Here is a 19,908-nt window from a genome sequence, read left to right as displayed (position 1 = left end):
GTTATTTCTGCCGTAGCAGATCAGGTGAAAGTGGTGCCCTAAAATACATTACGACTGCACTTTTGCATTATTTGTTCGAGCTGCGTTTTTGACACAAAGTGATGTGTCTTGTTGTCCTGTGTGGTTCCAGATGCCAAAAAAACTGTGGCCGTTGCGCGGCATTTGTCGTATATTTGCAGCACTTGGGGCGAAAAAATTGGCCCGCCTTTTTTTGCAGCACTACATGCAGATACATCAACTGCTTGAGCACATTTTGGTCAATGCCCTAAAAAAACAGTTTTGGGGAGCATCTGTCCTATTATACATTACATTATGGATTGGAGATAGAGAAATCTAGGAGCATGCAGCTTAAGGCAAAGTTCCCCGCAAAAAAAAACTTAAGGCAAAGTTAAATAAATATTGGGCTCAACTATATACTAGCGCCACATATCTATGGGGGCTCAATTCTCTTCTATCCACCATGTATCCATGAGATGGCATAAGTAAGATTCCTTTAAATGCTTAAAAATTATAAATAAAACAACCACTCAAATCAGATCGATGATCCGCTTTCACAGTTCGGTTTGTTGTGGTGGGATCTTCAAAACTAAATCACATGTTAACATGTTTTGACAACTTTTTATTTCATTTGTACTTGACAGATTGTGTGCACTTACTTGCCAGGTAAACAACTACTTGATTGCTAGTAAAATTAACTTACTTGTCAGATTACCGAACATCAATCTATTTAGGATAGTAAAACTGAGCCTAACCCCAGCCTCCTGAGGACCTCTACATTTTTGGCCATCCATTTTTTGTGACTGAGACATTTTAGGTCGTCATATTTGTTGTTCTAAAGGGATGCTACTCTAGAGGAAAAATCCGAGGTCTTTTGTTAACTTGCCTTTTCTTCTAGCCCAATTGGCTAGAAAGGCCAGGCTCCGTTGGTTGCTGCGAGAGAGATGGGGTCCTTTGGCCACTGCGAGACCAATCAACATGAGGGGGGAGGGGATTTGTCTGCTGGTGTGAGAGAGATGGTATCTAGGAAGGACTGTCGTTGAGATAGAAGATGTGATGGGTCCATATGTGTGTGAGGGGCAGAGGAGATGACCAAGCCGCCGCAGACCAACGTCATGGCTGCTCGTTCCAGGGAAACTGCTCCAGCGAAGCTATGCTGCACCGACACCGCCATTACCGCTCGAGGTTAACCCCTCCCTACATACCCCCTCTTGATCTCTGAATAAAATGTGAACCACCAACAGTCATTAAATATCTAGGCACTCCGAACCTAAGGAAAATAACTTCTTTAAGCATTTTAATAGAAGTGTTATGATCAGAACTATTAGTTGGAATAGCTTCTACCCACTTAGTAACGTAATCAACAACAACGAAAATATGTGTATACCCATTATAGGAAGGAAAATGTCTCATATAACCAAATCCCCAAACATCAAATGGTTCAATAACAAGTGAATAATTACTTTAGAATCAACTTTGCAAGATTTGAATTTATCACATGCAAGCACAACTACTAAAAATTATTTCTCGGTAGTAGCATAATTTATTTGAGCACTGTCTAGAGTTCTACTACCATAATGGATAACATATAATTTCTTATCAACTCTTTGCCCTAGGACAACATCAACAGCATAATCACTAGCATCACACATAATTTCAAAAGACAAGTTCCAATCAGGTGGTTGAACAATAGGTGCAGAAGTTAAGGCTTTCTTAAGTGTTTCAAATGCTTCTACACAATCATCATAAAAAACAAATGGAACATGTTTTGCAAGAGATTAGTAAGAGGCCTAGAAATTTTAGAGAAGTCTTTAATAAACCTTCTATAGAAACCAACATGACCAAGGAAACTTCTTATACCTTTAATATCTATAGGACATGACATTTTCTAAATTACATCAACTTTAGCTTTGTCTACCTCAGTACCTCTTCCGGAGATTTTATGACCTAAGAAAATACCTGCATTTACCATAAAGTGGCACTTCTACCAATTCAAAACACGATTAGTTTCTTTACATCTCTGCAAAACTCGATCAATGTTGTTTAAGCAATCATCAAAAGAAGTCCCATAAGCGGAGAAATCATCCATGAAAACCTCAACAATCTTTTCACAAAAATTAGAGAATATAGTAGTCATACATCTTTGAAAGGTAACAGGTGCGTTACATAAACCAAAAGGCATACGTCTATATGCATAAGTTCCAAAAGGGCAAATAAAAGTAGTTTTCACTTGATCTTTTGGTGATATAGGTATTTGAGAGAAACCAAAATATCTATCAAGAAAAAGTGTGTTTGAGCTTAGATAGTCTTTCTAACATTTCATCTATAAAAGTCAAGGGGTAATGATCTTTTCTAGTAGCTTTGTTTAATTTTCTAAAATCAATTACCATCCTGTAACCAGTTACAATTGTTTGTGGAATGAGTTCATTCTTATCATCAGGAACAATGGTAATGCCTCCATTCTTAGGAACACAATGAATGGGGCTGGCCCATCCACTATCAGTTATGGGATAAATTATACCTGCTTTCAGAAGCTTTAATATTTCAGTTCTTACCACATCATTCATTTTAGGATTTAATCGTCGTTGGTGATCAACAACTTGTTTAGCATCAGGTTTCATATTAATCTTGTACTGACATAGAGTGGGACTAATGCCCTTAAGATCATCAAGAGTATATCCAATAGCGACACAATGCTTCCTTAGAGTTTTTAGTAATCTCTTTTCTTCATGCTCTTAAAGTTCAGCACTAATAATAACATGATATGTCTTCTTTTCATCAAGATAAGCATATTTCAATGTATCAAGTAATTGTTTTAATTCAAACACAGGATCACCTATTTGTGGAGGAGGACCTCCAAGAGTTTCAACAGGAAAATTGTGTTTAAGGATAGGTGGTTGATCAAAGAACATCTTATATATTCTGTTTATTTCATTCATGTGCATATCATTTTCATGGTCTAGAAGATGTTGTTTTAACAGATCAGTAGGAGGCCCGGCAATAGAAGCAAGACCAACAATTTAATCCTTACTAGGCAATACTTTATCATGAGGTTGTCTATGGAATTTAGAGAAATTAAACTCATGAAATACATCGGCAAAGTTAACATTGATAGTTTCTTTAGTGTAATCAATCTTAATTAGCATTAACGGTCTTCAAGAAAGGTCTACCAAATATAATGGAACAAAAATCATCTCGTGGAGAACCAAGGACTAGAAAATCAGTAGCGTATTTCATTTTTCCACACAAGATTTCGACATCTCTAACAATCCCAAGCGATGAAATAGTATCTCTATTCGCAAGCTTAATAGTAACATCGATGTCTTCTATCTCAATAGGTGCAATATCATTCATAATTTCTTGATCTAAGGTAAATGGGATATCACTCACACTAGCACCCAAATCACATAAGCCATGGTAACAATGATATCCTATTTTCACTGAGACAATAGGCATACCACTGTTCAAGATATCTTCTGATATTCAGATAAATCGGTCGATTTATCGCTTACTAGTGTCTGACCTTTACCAGTGGCATACCAACAATAGGTTTATTCTTATCTTTAGTATCAGGCTTATCAATTCTAGCAGCTTCGTCACACAAGTAAATAACATGCCCATCTATATTACTGACAAAGAGATCTTTAACCATAGCAAAATTAGGTTCAACATTAATTTGTTCAAAGGGTCTAGGTGCTCTAATATTACTTTTGTTAGCCACAGTTGAAACTCCTTTATCCAAACAGGAAAAGGTGGTTCTTAATATAAGCATTAGGCACAACTGGATCAACATTGTGAATGATAGTTTCATCTTTAACTATAACGGGTTTGTTGGTGCAATGATTGGCCCCTTATGTTTTTGGAGTTTGTTGACATAAACGGTATGGGACTTATGTGTTTGCTAGTGCACAGAGAGTAACAGGTCTGTGTGAACATGAGGAGTTTAATTCAAACGCCGAAGATAATCCCTGACGTAGCAGTGAAGGTTATCACCGACGATTATGATAACAAGAGTGACCCCTCAAAAATTGCTGACAGGAAGCAACTGGTTAAGTGCTCGTCCGAAGGAAGTAACTGCGACCGAGGAGATTGAAGACAAAGTGAAGGCTTAGCATTTATTTCGTTGGTTCTCTTCTCTTTATTGAGTCAAAGGACCACCGTACTATTAAGAGGGGTGTAGCCTTTGAAGCTTTCATTCTCTAATGCTAAACCCAAATCTTATGAAAGTTGCGAGAGAAATCTCTTTGTGCTCCGAGAAAATACTTGCCAGCAAGAGACTGCGATCTTCTTCACTGTGAGAGATTTGTCTCGGACCAAGGAGTTAGCATTACTTGTTCCACCAGTAATGTTACTGTTGATCTTTGAAATCTGACCATTGAGAACGTATTGGTTGGCCATTGGCTGGACCACGTGTCCAAAATGGTCATTTCCCACCAGGGAAGGATGCCGGTATAAATAGCCACCCCGCATCGGCGTTGTCCGATGGCTGCTCCATTTGATTCTGAGAATATTGCTGAGCAACCCCCTCTCCGAGCGATTTGAGTTTAAAATCCACCGAGACAAAACCCCTAGAACCAAAAAATTAGATAGTGGTGCTCCAAACTCTTTAGATGGTTAGGTGTCAATTTCTTTAGAGACCAAGAGTCATTGTGGTTCTCGAAGAAGTCTGCAAAGGTTCGAAGATCGCCTCAAGTATCTACCATGAGTGATCGGCTTTGGTTGTCAAACCAATTGTTGAGGAGAATAGGGCAAAGAGAGTTTATCGTCCATGTTAAGTCACAACCCCTCCAACTAGACGTAGTCCTTATGCAGAAGGACGAACTGGTCTACCAAATACCTTGTCGCCATCGAGCATCACTGGTTTCCTCTGCTACTCCTATTTACATTTGAACTATCTCAATCATGTGATTTGTCTCGATGCATGTTTTAGTTTCCATTCAGTAGTTTGTTTTAGCTCGTTGTACTTTGTTTTTCATTCACTCCGCTGCTGGGTTCCGAGAGTTTTGAGATCTTCGAAGAAATTTTAGAACTCCCATTCACCCCCCTCTGGTAGACATATTTCGTTCCTACAATTGGTATTAGAGTACTCCTCTTGACTCTTGTAACGCCCTCGATGCGGCTATATCTCCCACGTGTTGAAGCACGACTTAGAGGCATAACCGCATTGAAAGCAATGTCGCAAGTGAGGTAATCTTCACACAACCCATGTAATACATAAGGGAAAGAGATACATAGTTGGCTTACAATCGCCACTTCACACAATACATGAATAAAGCAATACATCATCCAGTTACACACAAGGTCCGACTACGGAACCAAAATAAAAGAAGACTACCCCAAATGCTACACAGATCCCCGATCGACCCCAACTGGGCTCCACTGCTGATCGACTGAAACGAAACAACACAAAGGACAAGATCTTCATCGAGCTCCTCCTTGAGCTTGGTTGCGTCATCTGCACGGTTCAACGGCACCTGCAAGCTGGTTTTGGAAGTATCTGTGAGTCACGGGGACTCAGCAATCTCGCACCCTCGCGATCTAGACTATTTAAGCTTATGGGTAAGGAAAAGTATGAGGTGGAGCTGCAGCAAGCGGCTAGCATATATGGTGGCTAAACATATGCAGATGAGAGCGAGAAGAGAAGGCAAGGCATGGTCGATAAAACTATGATCAAGAAGTGATCCTAGAACAACCTACGTCAAGCATAACTCCAACACCGTGTTCACTTCCCAAACTCCGCCGAGAAGAGACCATCACGGTTACACACGTGGTTGATGTATTTTAATTAAGGTCAACTTCAGGTTTTCTACAACCAGACGTTAACAAATTCCCATCTGCCCATAACCGCGGGCACGGCTTTCGAAAGTTCAAATCCCTGCAGGGGTGTCCCAACTTAGCCCATCACAAGCTCTCACGGTCAACGAAGGATATTCCTTCTAGCGGGAAGACCCGATCAGACTCGGAATCCCGGTTACAAGACATTTCGACAATGGTAAAACAAGACCAGCAAAGCCGCCCGATGCGCCGACATCCTGATGGGAGCTGCACATATCTCGTTCTCAGGGCAACACCGGATGAGACATCCTACGAGTAAAACCAGCCCTCAAGTTTCCCTGAGGTGGCCCTGCAGTCTACTCAGTTCGGACCAACACTTAGACAAGCACTGGCCCGGGGGGGTTAAAATAAGATGACCCTTGGGCTGGCCTAACCCAAGGGAAAAAAGGCTAGGTGGCGAATGATAAAACCAAGGTTGGGCCTTGCTGGAGGAGTTTTATTCAAAGCAAACTGTCAAGGGGTTCCCATTATACCCAACCGCGTAAGGAACGCAAAATCCGGGAACATAACACCGATATAACGGAAACTAGGGCGGCAAGAGTGGAACAAAACACCAAGCATAAGGCCGAGCCTTCCACCCTTTACCAAGTATATAGATACATTAATTAAATAAGATATATTGTGATATCCCAAAAAGTAAACATTTTCCAACAAGGAACAACATCTCCATGTTCCAACAAGGAACAAACTTCAATCTTCACCTGCAACTAACAACGCTATAAGAGGGGCTGAGCAAAGCGGTAACATAGCCAAACAATGGTTTGCTAGGACAAGGTGGGTTAGAGACTTGGTTCAACAATATGGGAGGCATGATAAGCAAGTGGTAGGTATCGCAGCATAGGCATAGCAAAAGAGCGAGCAACTAAGCAAGCAAAGATAGAAGTGATTTCGAGGGTATGATCATCTTGCCTGAAATCCCGCAAGGAAGAAGAACGAGTCCATGAGGAAGACAAACGGACGAAGTCGAACGGATCCTCACAAACATGACGTTACCGGAACCAACCCGAAGAAGCAAACACCGGAAAGAAGCACACAACATAGTAAGCAACCAACACATGAACATGGTATGATATGCGGGATGCGGTATGCGATGCATATGCATGATTTGCAAGGGAATCAATGAACCTGGACTCAACTTGGAAATCCAAGTGTGCCACTGGAAAGGTGAGATGAAATCGGTTGAAAACGATATAAAGAACGCTGGAATCGGAGGCACGGTTTGGAAATGGCAAGCAAAACAAATATGGCATCGGTCTGTGATAAACAGCAAGTAGCCATCTAAATGCAACAAGATGAACACGCTACAACACTCAAACATGGCAAAAAATACTTGGCAGGGATCCATACATGATGCTTAACAAAAGATGTACACTGGGCTACGGCCAAATCATCCATTAACAGGTTCAAACAAGCATGGCAAAAATGCATTTGATAAACAGATTTCAGACGGTGAAATTAACACTTGTTTGGAATTTCAGATCAGGTAGCACACTTTGGAGCATGAAAACTATATGCTAAAGGACCTGAACAAGGCAAAGTAAAGCATGGCATGGAGCTACTCAAAGAGCTTAACAAAAGTCCCTTAGTGACCTTGAGCCAAAAGGGATCGGAAAATACATTTGCAAGCATGTGAACATGGCAAAAACATATTCAGTTCTCAAACTTGGTGAAACTGGAACATGCAAAACAGATATCAAGTAGGCATGTTTACGAGCTCGATGCACTCACTATAGAGAAAGTCATGACAATCTAAGAATACACCCATCAAGAATACACCAAATACAAGCTAAACATGGCAAGAACAATAACATAGCATGCACGGATCAACTACAACATCCTCGGCAAAATTGCTAACAAGTAGACAATCTGCCCAGATTCACGAAATAGCAAAAGTAGAGCTCGATTGACTCAAGTTAGGGTGCTCCATAATTGCAAACAAAGACATGGATGGATAGAGCACTACAAGACTAACAAATCATCCTTACTGATCATCCTCAAAAGAGGCATGGATCACTAGGAAACAACATGAACATATGGCATAATGAAATAAACAGATCAAGGACTTAGTGGAAATGCTAAGTCCCTGAAATCAGCATTAACGAATGCACCACTTTGCAAGCTTGTGCTAGTCACCACACACATCACAAAAATACATGGATTGCACCTCTGGAAAGATGGCAAAACATATAACAAAACACATGTAGAGCTCAGGGGCATATCATGCACACAATAATCATGGCAAACATGACAAATAGCTAATTGGAGCAGCAGATCTGACAATTATCTTAAGTAGCACTCTTCTAACAGCATTTCGGGCATCAAGGTGAGCTCAAAAGAAAATGATGCACTCTCCGAGGCGAACATTTTGATATGCTACACGCCAAAAACGGAGCTACGGATGCGGAGTTACGACATGATGAATATGGGCATGTGAAACATGGAAATCTCGGGGACTTAGTGAAATTATACCTCCGCGAAAGTCAACGCGGGACGGAGGGATCCGGGACGGAGCTGTGCAGATCTGAGACGGGATGTGTTTGGATGGGGAAGTGGTGGATCTGATCCATCTTCCACGGATCCGGCGCGGGACGAGCTCTCCGGCGAGCTCGCGACTCCGGTGATGACAGAATTGGCTTGAGAACAACGGGGAAAATACTCGGATGCATGAGACGAACACGTATGCAAATGAAATGCACATGATGACATGATATGCAATGCATGACACGCAAGCAATGACAAGGCGACAACAGCGAATAACTGGAGAACACCTGGCACATCGGTCTCGGGGCGTTACAACACTCCACCACTACGAGAGGATCTCGTCCCGAGATCTAGAATGGCACCGGAGGGAAAACGGAAGAGAAAGAGAAGAGGTAAAACTAAGTTTCTTCTTTGACAAACGAGTGAGACCAAAGAACCTTGAGAAAGGTTAATCCATTCGAGAAAAGAATACAACGCAGATGACGGAGTTGAAAGCACTCCGGTAGGGAAGAGGAAACAAGGAACTAGAAATTAGGAGATCACTTCGTTTGAAAAGAGATGAAAGACTTGATAAGGTGAAAAGAACTAGAAGAGAAGACACAACACTCCGGTTAGACGGAGAAACACGAAAAGAGCATGATCCAAGATGATGGGAGAAAAGAGCAACATCGCAATGGCTCCGGAACAAAAGAATAGAAGATAGATAATTGAAATAAAGGAATGGAGAAGAAAATGCCATCTTATGTCACAAAAGAGCTTGAAAAGGCATCTTTAGGAAAAGGGTCGAACGGAGTTGTTGGAACACCAACAACGAAAAGAATAAGCTTGATATGGTCTTGTGGAATACATCTCAAATTATGAGGTGACAACCTGCCACTCACGGGAAAAAGAATTGGATTGATAAGAACAAGGAGACGAGAAACTTATTTCACCGGAAGGATGAAAGAAGAACTTGGGTCTTATATGAGCACCATAAATAGCAACAATCCTTAGGGACGGTTTTAGGTGAAATATAGCCCAAGATGATTCCAATGACGAGATTGATGGCTTTAAAATAGCTCATTCTTAACAACATGTGAATAATGAGACACGAACTCAAATTATCAAGAATGACATAATACCACCTCAAACGATACGGTAGAAAGATTTGCACTCCGGATAGCAAGAAGAAGAAAACTTGAGCTTCTTAGCAAAGACTGTCGAAGAACACTTCGAGAAGGAATTAAATCCTTGATGAATCCATCAAGTAGAACCTTCATGAAGAACTCTGGTAAACAAAAGGATAACGAAAAGAAAGAGAAGTTGAAAAAAAAGTTGAATCCTTGTAACGATTTAGATGGATCTTCGTGATAAATAGAGCTTGAACTACGGGAAAGAAAAAGGTAAAGCATCTCGAACTGAGAATATGATATGATGAACCACTCCGGAAAAAGAATTAATCACTTGGATGGGACAAGAATAAGAATTATATTAAGCATATCCTTCCCCAATTAAATTGATGACAATGAACGGATTGGAATATTGCTTATACCCATAGAAAGGATTAAGATGGATATAGCACAAACTTGAAAAAGTCTTCGACGAACCACAGATAGAATTAGGAAACAACGAACGCATTGATATGATAAGAAAGAAGAAAAATCTTGAACGAACCACCGTAAGCATTGACAAAGAACGAAGTAAAGGGATAAATCGCCGGAAAGGAATTAGAGAACGAATGAAAATACTTGAGGGAAAATAGATCCACGAGAACAAAAGATCATGAGCTGATTAGAGAATATACTTGAATGATGCATCGGTACGATTGGAGAATGATGACTGGAAGCTGACATGAATAATCCAGAATTGATGGACTCCGGATAACAAACTGAGAAGAATCTTGAATTACTCCAGATGGGTGGAAAGAATTCTCACTATCAAAATAGTTATGAGAGGATGACCTCAAACTAGAGCCATGAATCTTTGATAGAACGAAACAAGATTCAAGGGAAAACTCTTCTTCGGTCTTCAAGTGCAGAGAAAGATAACGAGAAACACCACCAAGAATTGTTGAGGCACTCCGAAATGAAAAAATAGAAAGGTTGAGCCAACGATGAAAAGAATTTGAAAGATCTTGGAGAAAACATAAGACCGATGATAATTCATTCTTACGTCAAACTTCGAAAAGAATTTATGATAGCTCCAAAAAAATAAGAAGAGTCAGGTAAGATCCTGGGAAAAGACCTGTGGGTTAGGGCCCACTCAAGAGAAACACCGTTGAAATGATTTAAAAGAGAGGTTGCACCGGTTGAATTAAATGGCTAGAATGAGATAACAATCTCAAAAGAGCTTGAAATGATTACGAAAGCAAAGTGGAAACACGAATCTTCTGAGATATCTTGAGCACTCCGAAACAAATGAATAGCGAAGAGTGGATGATTATGAGGTGCACTGGTATGATAAAACTAATGACACGAGGAAAAGGATATGGTCAACACCAAAAGCTTGAATTGAATCCTCCGGAGAAGAAAAAGAATGAAGAATAACGAACTTGAAGAGCATCTTCATGGGAACCGACGGGTAAGGACATTGATTGAAAAGAACGAAGAGACTTCACATCAATAAAATGATACTTGATTGAGATATATGAGTCATCGGAGAAACAAGGGTGGGTGGGCGGGAAAAACAAAGGCAACTTGGAGACGGATGAAACGAACACCGTTGAGAAGAGCTGATAATTGATCTTGCGAATGTTGACATGATCGGATCCACTTGAAGAGAGACACGCCGGTTGAAAAGGATTGACATGACAATCTCGATGAACAAGAAGGATTTGTATTCACATAGGAGTATGAGAACACCGCTTAGGAAAAATATGGAATCAACATTTGACTTCGTAGCAACTCGAATACCACAACTCAAAACAAAACAAAGGATTGGCTTACAGAATAAGCCAGAACAAACATATGATAGAGATTTCGTCCGAAGTTTTCGTGGTGGAGCCTACACGGGCTCGATCGCACAGCACCATCATGTACAAGGCAATGCACATGACATACGAAGCGTCCCCGAGTCGGCATAGCCAAGGACTCTTTAAGACACAACGAGACCACTGTAAAACCGACCGTGAATAGGCGGACCACTAGACGTCGAACCCCAATTTCATATCATACATCTGTCGGAAAGATATCCTAAGAGCTACTTGAATTCCCACTTATAAACTCCCGAAATTTTCCCAGTTATGCAATCAGGTGTTGGGGATACAGGGGAAGCATAATATCTCAACCAAAACTAGCAAATCCTACATCCAGCTGTATCCATCCTTCAACACATAACCAAGAAACCTTCGGAAATCATCTACCTCAACCTTCGAAAAGCATCCGTTATACAAGTTATGGCAATACTCCCGAACTCCCGCCCCAGTACTGGGTGGCGTCGGGGTTATCTCACCAACGAACTGCATAAAAGAGATTTTCGATGTCGGCGTACTAAACTCAGGTATTCCAGAACTGCAATGATAAAATTGTGACGACAACACCTCGGAGCTCAACTCCCCGGGACACTGCCACAACCCCTAAATGACAGGAGGCACCAAGAACAATGTTCTCGTCACAAATGCACCACTTTGCAAGCTTGTGCTAGTCACCACACACATCACAAAAATACATGGGTTGCACCTCTGGAAAGATGGCAAAACATATAACAAAACTCATGTAGAGCTCAGGGGCATATCATGAACACAATAATCATGGCAAAAATGACAAATAGCTAATTGGAGCAGCAGATCTGACAATTATCTCAAATATCACTCTTCTAACAGCATTTCGGGCATCAAGGTGAGCTCAAAAGAAAATGATGCAATGAGATGAAATGATGTACTCTCTAAGGCGAACATTCTGATATGCTACACGCCCAAAATGGAGCTACGGATGCGGAGTTACGACATGATGAATATGGGCATGTGAAACATGAAAATCTCGGGGACTTAGTGAAATTATACCTCCGCGAAAGTCAACGCGGGATGGAGGGATCCGGGACAGAGCTGTGCAGATCTGAGACGGGACGTGTTTGGATGGGGAAGTGGTGGATCTGATCCATCTTCCACGGATCCGGCGCGGGACGAGCTCTCCGGCGAGCTCGCGACTCCGGCGATGACCGGAGAGGACGGAGGAGGGCGCGAGGCGGCGCGAGGAGGTCGGGGCCGGCCGGGCGGCGCGGTTGCCAGCGAGAGGCGGTGGCAAGGAAGCTCGACGGCGGCCCGAGCGAAGCGGCGGAGATGGCGGCGGCGAGCGACGACGGGCGGCGGCGCGTGGCTGCCGACGGCAAAGGCGCATGGTGGCCGGCGCATACTCCGGCGAAGGGCGACGAGCCGCGATGCGGGCACGCGCCCGTGGGCGTGCGGTGGCGGCGACCGGGCTCGCGCGGGCCCGATCTGGGCTCCGCGGGCCGGCGCGGTGGGGAGGAGAGAGGCGGCGACACATGGCGCGAGCTGGTTGGCTCGCGGCGGCGGCGGGGTGACATGGTGCGACGGGATTCGCCGGAGTGAGGTGGAGGGCGCAGCGGACATGTCCGGTGTGGAAGAAAAGTGTCCGGTGGCACGAGGATGAAGAAGACTAGGGTTTCGTCCGCGAATTTGGAAGGGTTGCACATATATATAGGTAGAGGGAGCTAGGACAGTCCAAATGAGGTGCGGTTTTCGGCCACGCGGTCGTGATCGAACGCTCTAGATGATAGAATAGGTTTAGGTGGGTCTTGGGCCAAATATGAAGGGTGTTGGGCTGCAACACACACGAGGCCCTCTCGGTCCCTCGGTTCACCGTTGGAGTATCAAACGAAGTCCAAATGATACGAAACTTGATAGGCGGTCTACCGGTAGTAAACCAAGGCTGCTTGGCAAGTCTCGGTCCAATCCGGAAATGTTTAACCCCCACACATGAAAAGAAGGTAGAAATGACCACCGGAGGACATAGGAGCGCCGGAATGCAAAACGGACAACGGGGAAAATGCTCGGATGCATGAGACGAACACGTATGCAAATGAAATGCACATGATGACATGATATGCAATGCATGACACGCAAGCAATGACAAGGCGACAACAGCGAATAACTTGAGAACACCTGGCACATCGGTCTCGGGGCGTTACAACACTCCACCACTACGAGAGGATCTCGTCCCGAGATCTAGAATGGCACCGGAGGGAAAACGGAAGAGAAAGAGAAGAGGTAAAACTAAGTTTCTTCTTTGACAAACGAGTGAGACCAAAGAACCTTGAGAAAGGTTAATCCATTCGAGAAAAGAATACAACGGAGATGACGAAGTTGAAAGCACTCCGGTAGGGAAGAGGAAACAAGGAATTACAAATTCGGACATCACTTCATTTCAAAAGAGATGAAAGACTTGATAAGGTGAAAAGAACTAGAAGAGAAGACACAACACTCTGGTTAGATGGATAAACACGAAAAGAGCACGATCCAAGATGATGGGAGAAAAGAGCAACATCGCAATGGCTCCGGAACAAAAGAATAGAAGATAAATAATTGAAATAAAGGAATGGAGAAGAAAATGCCATCTTATGTCACAAAAGAGCTTGAAAAGGCATCTTTAGGAAAAGGGTCGAACGGAGTTGTTGGAACACCGACAACGAAAAGAATAAGCTTGATATGGTCTTGTGGAATACATCTCAAATTATGAGGTGACAACCTGCCACTCACGGGAAAAAGAATTGGATTGATAAGAACAAGGAGACGAGAAACTTATTTCACCGGAAGGATGAAAGAAGAACTTGGGTCTTATATGAGCACCATAAATAGCAACAATCCTTAGGGACGGTTTTAGGTGAAATATAGCCCAAGATAATTCCAATGACGAGATTGATGGCTTTAAAATAGCTCATTCTTAACAACATGTGAATAATGAGACACGAACTCAAATTATCAAGAATGACATAATACCACCTCAAACGATACGGTAGAAAGATTTGCACTCCGGATAGCAAGAAGAAGAAAACTTGAGCTTCTTAGCAAAGACTGTCGAAGAACACTTCGAGAAGGAATTAAATCCTTGATGAATCCATCAAGTAGAACCTTCATGAAGAACTCCGGTAAACAAAAGGATAACGAAAAGAAAGAGAAGTTGAAAACACAAGTTGAATCCTTGTAACGATTTAGATGGATCTTCGTGATAAATAGAGCTTGAACTACGGGAAAGAAAAAGGTAAAGCATCTCGAACTGAGAATATGATATGATGAACCACTCCGGAAAAAGAATTAATCACTTGGATGGGACAAGAATAAGAATTATATTAAGCATATCCTTCCCCAATTAAATTGATGACAATGAACGGATTGGCATATTGCTTATACTCATAGAAAGGATTAAGATGGATATAGCACAAACTTGAAAAAGTCTTCGACGAACCACAGATAGAATTAGGAAACTACGAACGCATTGATATGATAAGAAAGAAGAAAAATCTTGAACGAACCACCGTAAGCATTGACAAAGAACGAAGTAAAGGGATAAATCGCCGGAAAGGAATTAGAGAACGAATGAAAATACTTGAGGGAAAATAGATCCACGAGAACAAAAGATCAGGAGCTGATTAGAGAATACACTTGAATGATGCATCGGTACGATTGGAGAATGATAACTGCAAGCTGACATGAATAATCCAGAATTGATGGACTCCAGATAACAAACTGAGAAGAATCTTGAATTACTCCAGATGGGTGGAAAGAATTCTCACTATCAAAATAGTTATGAGAGGATGACCTCAAACTAGAGCCATGAATCTTTGATAGAACAAAATAAGATTCAAGGGAAAACTCTTCTTCGGTCTTCAAGTGCAGAGAAAGATAACGAGAAACACCACCAAGAATTGTTGATGCACTCCGCAATGAAAAATTAGACAGGTTGAGCCAACGATGAAAAGAATTTGAAAGATCTTGGAGAAAACATAAGACCGATGATGATTCATTCTTACGTCAAACTTCGAAAAGAATTTATGATAGCTCCGAAAAAAAATAAGAAGAGTCAGGTAAGATCCTGGGAAAAGACCTGTGGGTTAGGGCCCACTCAAGAGAAACACTGTTGAAATGATTTAAAAGAGAGGTTGCACCGGTTGAATTAAATGGCTAGAATGAGATAACAATCTCGAAAGAGCTTGAAATGATTACGAAAGCAAAGTGGAAACACGAATCTTCTGAGATATCTTGAGCACTCCGAAACAAATGAATAGCGAAGAGTGGATGATTATGAGGTGCACTGGTATGATAAAACTAATGACACGAGGAAAAGGATATGGTCAACACCAAAAGCTTGAATTGAATCCACCGGAGAAGAAAAAGAATGAAGAATATCGAACTTGAAGAGCATCTTCATGGGAACCGACGAGTAAGGACATTGATTGAAAAGAACGAAGAGACTTCACATCAATAAAATGATACTTGATTGAGATATATGAGTCCTCGGAGAAACAAGGGTGGGTGGGCGGGAAAAACAAAGGCAACTTGGAGACGGATGAAACGAACACCGTTAAGAAGAGCTGATAATTGATCTTGCGAATGTTGAAATGATCGGATCCACTTGAAGAGAGACACGCCGGTTGAAAAGGATTGACATGACAATCTCGATGAACAAGAAGGATTTGTATTCACATAGGAGTATGAGAACACCGCTTAGGAAAAATATGGAATCAACATTTGACTTCGAAGCAACTCGAATACCACAACTCAAAACAAAACAAAGGATTGGCTTGCAGAATAAGCCGGAACAAACATATGATAGAGATTTCGTCCGAAGTTTTCGTGGTGGAGCCTACACGGGCTCGATCGTACAGCACCATCATGTACAAGGCAGTGCACATGACATACGAAGCGTCCCCGAGTCGGCATAGCCAAGGACTCTTTAAGACACAACGAGACCACTGTAAAACCAACCGTGAATGGGCGGACCACTAGACGTCGAACCCCAATTTCATATCATACATCTGTCGGAAAGATATCCTAAGAGCTACTTGAATTCCCACTTATAAACTCCCGAAATTTTCCCAGTTATGCAATCAGGTGTTGGGGATACAGGGGAAGCATAATATCTCACCCAAAACTAGCAAATCCTACATCCAGCTGTATCCATCCTTCAACACATAACCAAGAAACCTTCGGTAATCATCTACGTCAACCTTCGAAAAGCATCCGTTATACAAGTTATGGCAATACTCCCGAACTCCCGGCCCAGTACTGGGTGGCGTCGGGGTTATCTCACCAACGAACTGCATAAAAGAGATTTTCGATGTCGGCGTACTAAACTCAGGTATTCCAGAACTGCAACGATAAAATTGTGACGACAACACCTCGGAGCTCAACTCCCCGGGACACTGCCACAACCCCTAAATGACAGGAGGCACCAAGAACAATGTTCTCGTCACAAATGCACCACTTTGCAAGCTTGTGCTAGTCACCACACACATCACAAAAATACATGGGTTGCACCTCTGGAAAGATGGCAAAACATATAACAAAACACATGTAGAGCTCAGGGGCATATCATGCACACAATAATCATGGCAAAAATGACAAATAGCTAATTGGAGCAGTAGATCTGACAATTATCTCAAATAGCACTCTTCTAACAGCATTTCGGGCATCAAGGTGAGCTCAAAAGAAAATGATGCAATGAGATGAAATGATGTACTCTCTGAGGCAAACATTCTGATATGCTACACGCCCAAAACGGAGCTACGGATGCGGAGTTACGACATGATGAATATGGGCATGTGAAACATGGAAATCTCGGGGACTTATTGAAATTATACCTCCGTGAAAGTCAATGCGGGACGGAGGGATCCGGGACGGAGCTGTGCAGATCTGAGACGGGACGTGTTTGGATGGGGAAGTGGTGGATCTGATCCATCTTGCACGGATCCGGCGCGGGATGAGCTCTCCGGCGAGCTCGCGGCTCCGGCGATGACCGGAGAGGACGGAGGAGGGCGCGAGGCGGCGCGAGGAGGTCGGGGCCGGCCGGGCAGCGCGGTTGCCGGCGAGAGGCGGCGGCGAGGGAGCTCGATGGCGGCGCGAGCGAGGCGGGGGAGATGGCGGCGGCGAGCGACGACGGGCGGCGGCGCGTGGCGACCGGCGGCAAAGGCGCGCGGTGGCCGGCGCATACTCCGGCGAAGGGCGACGAGCCGCGGTGCGGGCACGCGCCCGTGGGTGTGCGGTGGCGGCGACCGGGCTCGCGCGGGCCCGATCTGGGCTCCGCGGGCCGGCGCGGTTGGGAGGAGAGAGGCGGCGACACATGGCGCGAGCTGGTTGGCTCGCGGTGGCGGCGGGGTGACATGGCGCGACGGGATTCGCCGGAGTGAGGTGGAGGGCGCAACGGACATGTCCGGTGTGGAAGAAAAGTGTCCGGTGGCGCGAGGATGAAGAATACTAGGGTTTCGTCTGCGAATTTGGAAGGGTTGCGCATATATATAGGTAGAGGGAGCTAGGAGAGTCCAAATGAGGTGTGGTTTTCGGCCACGAGATCGTGATCGAACGCTCTAGATGATAGAATAGGTTTAGGTGGGTCTTGGGCCAAATATGAAGGGTGTTGGGCTGCAACACACATGAGGCCCTCTCGGTCCCTCGGTTCACCGTTGGAGTATCAAACGAAGTCCAAATGATACGAAACTTGACAGGCGGTCTACCGGTAGTAAACCAAGGCCGCTTGGCAAGTCTCGGTCCAATCCGGAAATGTTTCACCCCCACACATGAAAAGAAGGTAGAAATGACCACCGAAGGAGATAGGAGCGCCGGAATGCAAAACGGACAACGGGGAAAATGCTCGTATGCATGAGACGAACACGTATGCAAATGAAATGCACATGATGACATGATATGCAATGCATGCCACGCAAGCAATGACAAGGCGACAACAGCGAATAACTGGAGAACACCTGGCACATCGGTCTCGGGCGTTACAACACTCCACCACTACGAGAGGATCTCGTCCCGAGATCTAGAATGGCACCGGAGGGAAAACGGAAGAGAAAGAGAAGAGGTAAAACTAAGTTTCTTCTTTGACAAACGAGTGAGACCAAAGAACCTTGAGAAAGGTTAATCCATTCGAGAAAAGAATACAACGGAGATGACGAAGTTGAAAGCACTCCGGTAGGGAAGAGGAAACAAGGAATTACAAATTCGGATAACACTTCGTTTGAAAAGAGATGAAAGACTTGATAAGGTGAAAAGAACTAGAAGAGAAGACACAACACTCCGGTTAGATGGATAAACACGAAAAGAGCATGATCCAAGATGATGGGAGAAAAGAGCAACATCGCAATGGCTCCGGAACAAAAGAATAGAAGATAGATAAATGAAATAAAGGAATGGAGAAGAAAATGCCATCTTATGTCACAAAAGAGCTTGAAAAGGCATCTTTAGGAAAAGGGTCGAACGGAGTTGTTGGAACACCAACAACGAAAAGAATAAGCTTGATATGGTCTTGTGGAATACATCTCAAATTATGAGGTGACAACCTGCCACTCACGGGAAAAAGAATTGGATTGATAAGAACAAGGAGACGAGAAGCTTATTTCACCGGAAGGATGAAAGAAGAACTTGGGTCTTATATGAGCACCATAAATAGCAACAATCCTTAGGGACGGTTTTAGGTGAAATATAGCCCAAGATAATTCCAATAGCGAGATTGATGGCTTTAAAATAGCTCATTCTTAACAACATGTGAATAATGAGACACGAACTCAAATTATCAAGAATGACATAATACCACCTCAAACGATACGGTAGAAAGATTTGCACTCCGGATAGCAAGAAGAAGAAAACTTGAGCTTCTTAGCAAAGACTGTCGAAGAACACTTCGAGAAGGAATTAAATCCTTGATGAATCCATCAAGTAGAACCTTCATGAAGAACTCCGGTAAACAAAAGGATAACGAAAAGAAAGAGAAGTTGAAAACACAAGTTGAATCCTTGTAACGATTTAGATGGATCTTCGTGATAAATAGAGCTTGAACTACGGGAAAGAAAAAGGTAAAGCATCTCGAACTAAGAATATGATATGATGAACCACTCCGGAAAAGAATTAATCACTTGGATGGGACAAGAATAAGAATTATATTAAGCATATCCTTCCCCAATTAAATTGATGACAATGAACGGATTGGCATATTGCTTATACTCATAGAAAGGATTAAGATGGATATAGCACAAACTTGAAAAAGTCTTCGACGAACCACCGATAGAATTAGGAAACAACGAACGCATTGATATGATAAGAAAGAAGAAAAATCTTGAAAGAACCACCGTAAGCATTGACAAAGAACGAAGTAAAGGGATGAATCGCCGGAAAGGAATTAAAGAACGAATGAAAATACTTGAGGGAAAATAGATCCACGAGAACAAAAGATCATGAGCTGATTAGAGAATATACTTGAATGATGCATCGGTACGATTGGAGAATGATAACTGGAAGCTGACATGAATAATCCAGAATTGATGGACTCCGGATAACAAACTGAGAAGAATCTTGAATTACTCAAGATGGGTGGAAAGAATTCTCACTATCAAAATAGTTATGAGAGGATGACCTCAAACTAGACCAATGAATCTTTGATAGAA

This window comes from Triticum dicoccoides, chromosome 4A (genome assembly GCF_002162155.2).
Source record: "Triticum dicoccoides isolate Atlit2015 ecotype Zavitan chromosome 4A, WEW_v2.0, whole genome shotgun sequence".
Lineage (NCBI taxonomy): Eukaryota > Viridiplantae > Streptophyta > Magnoliopsida > Poales > Poaceae > Triticum > Triticum dicoccoides.
This window is presented reverse-complemented; position numbering follows the sequence as displayed.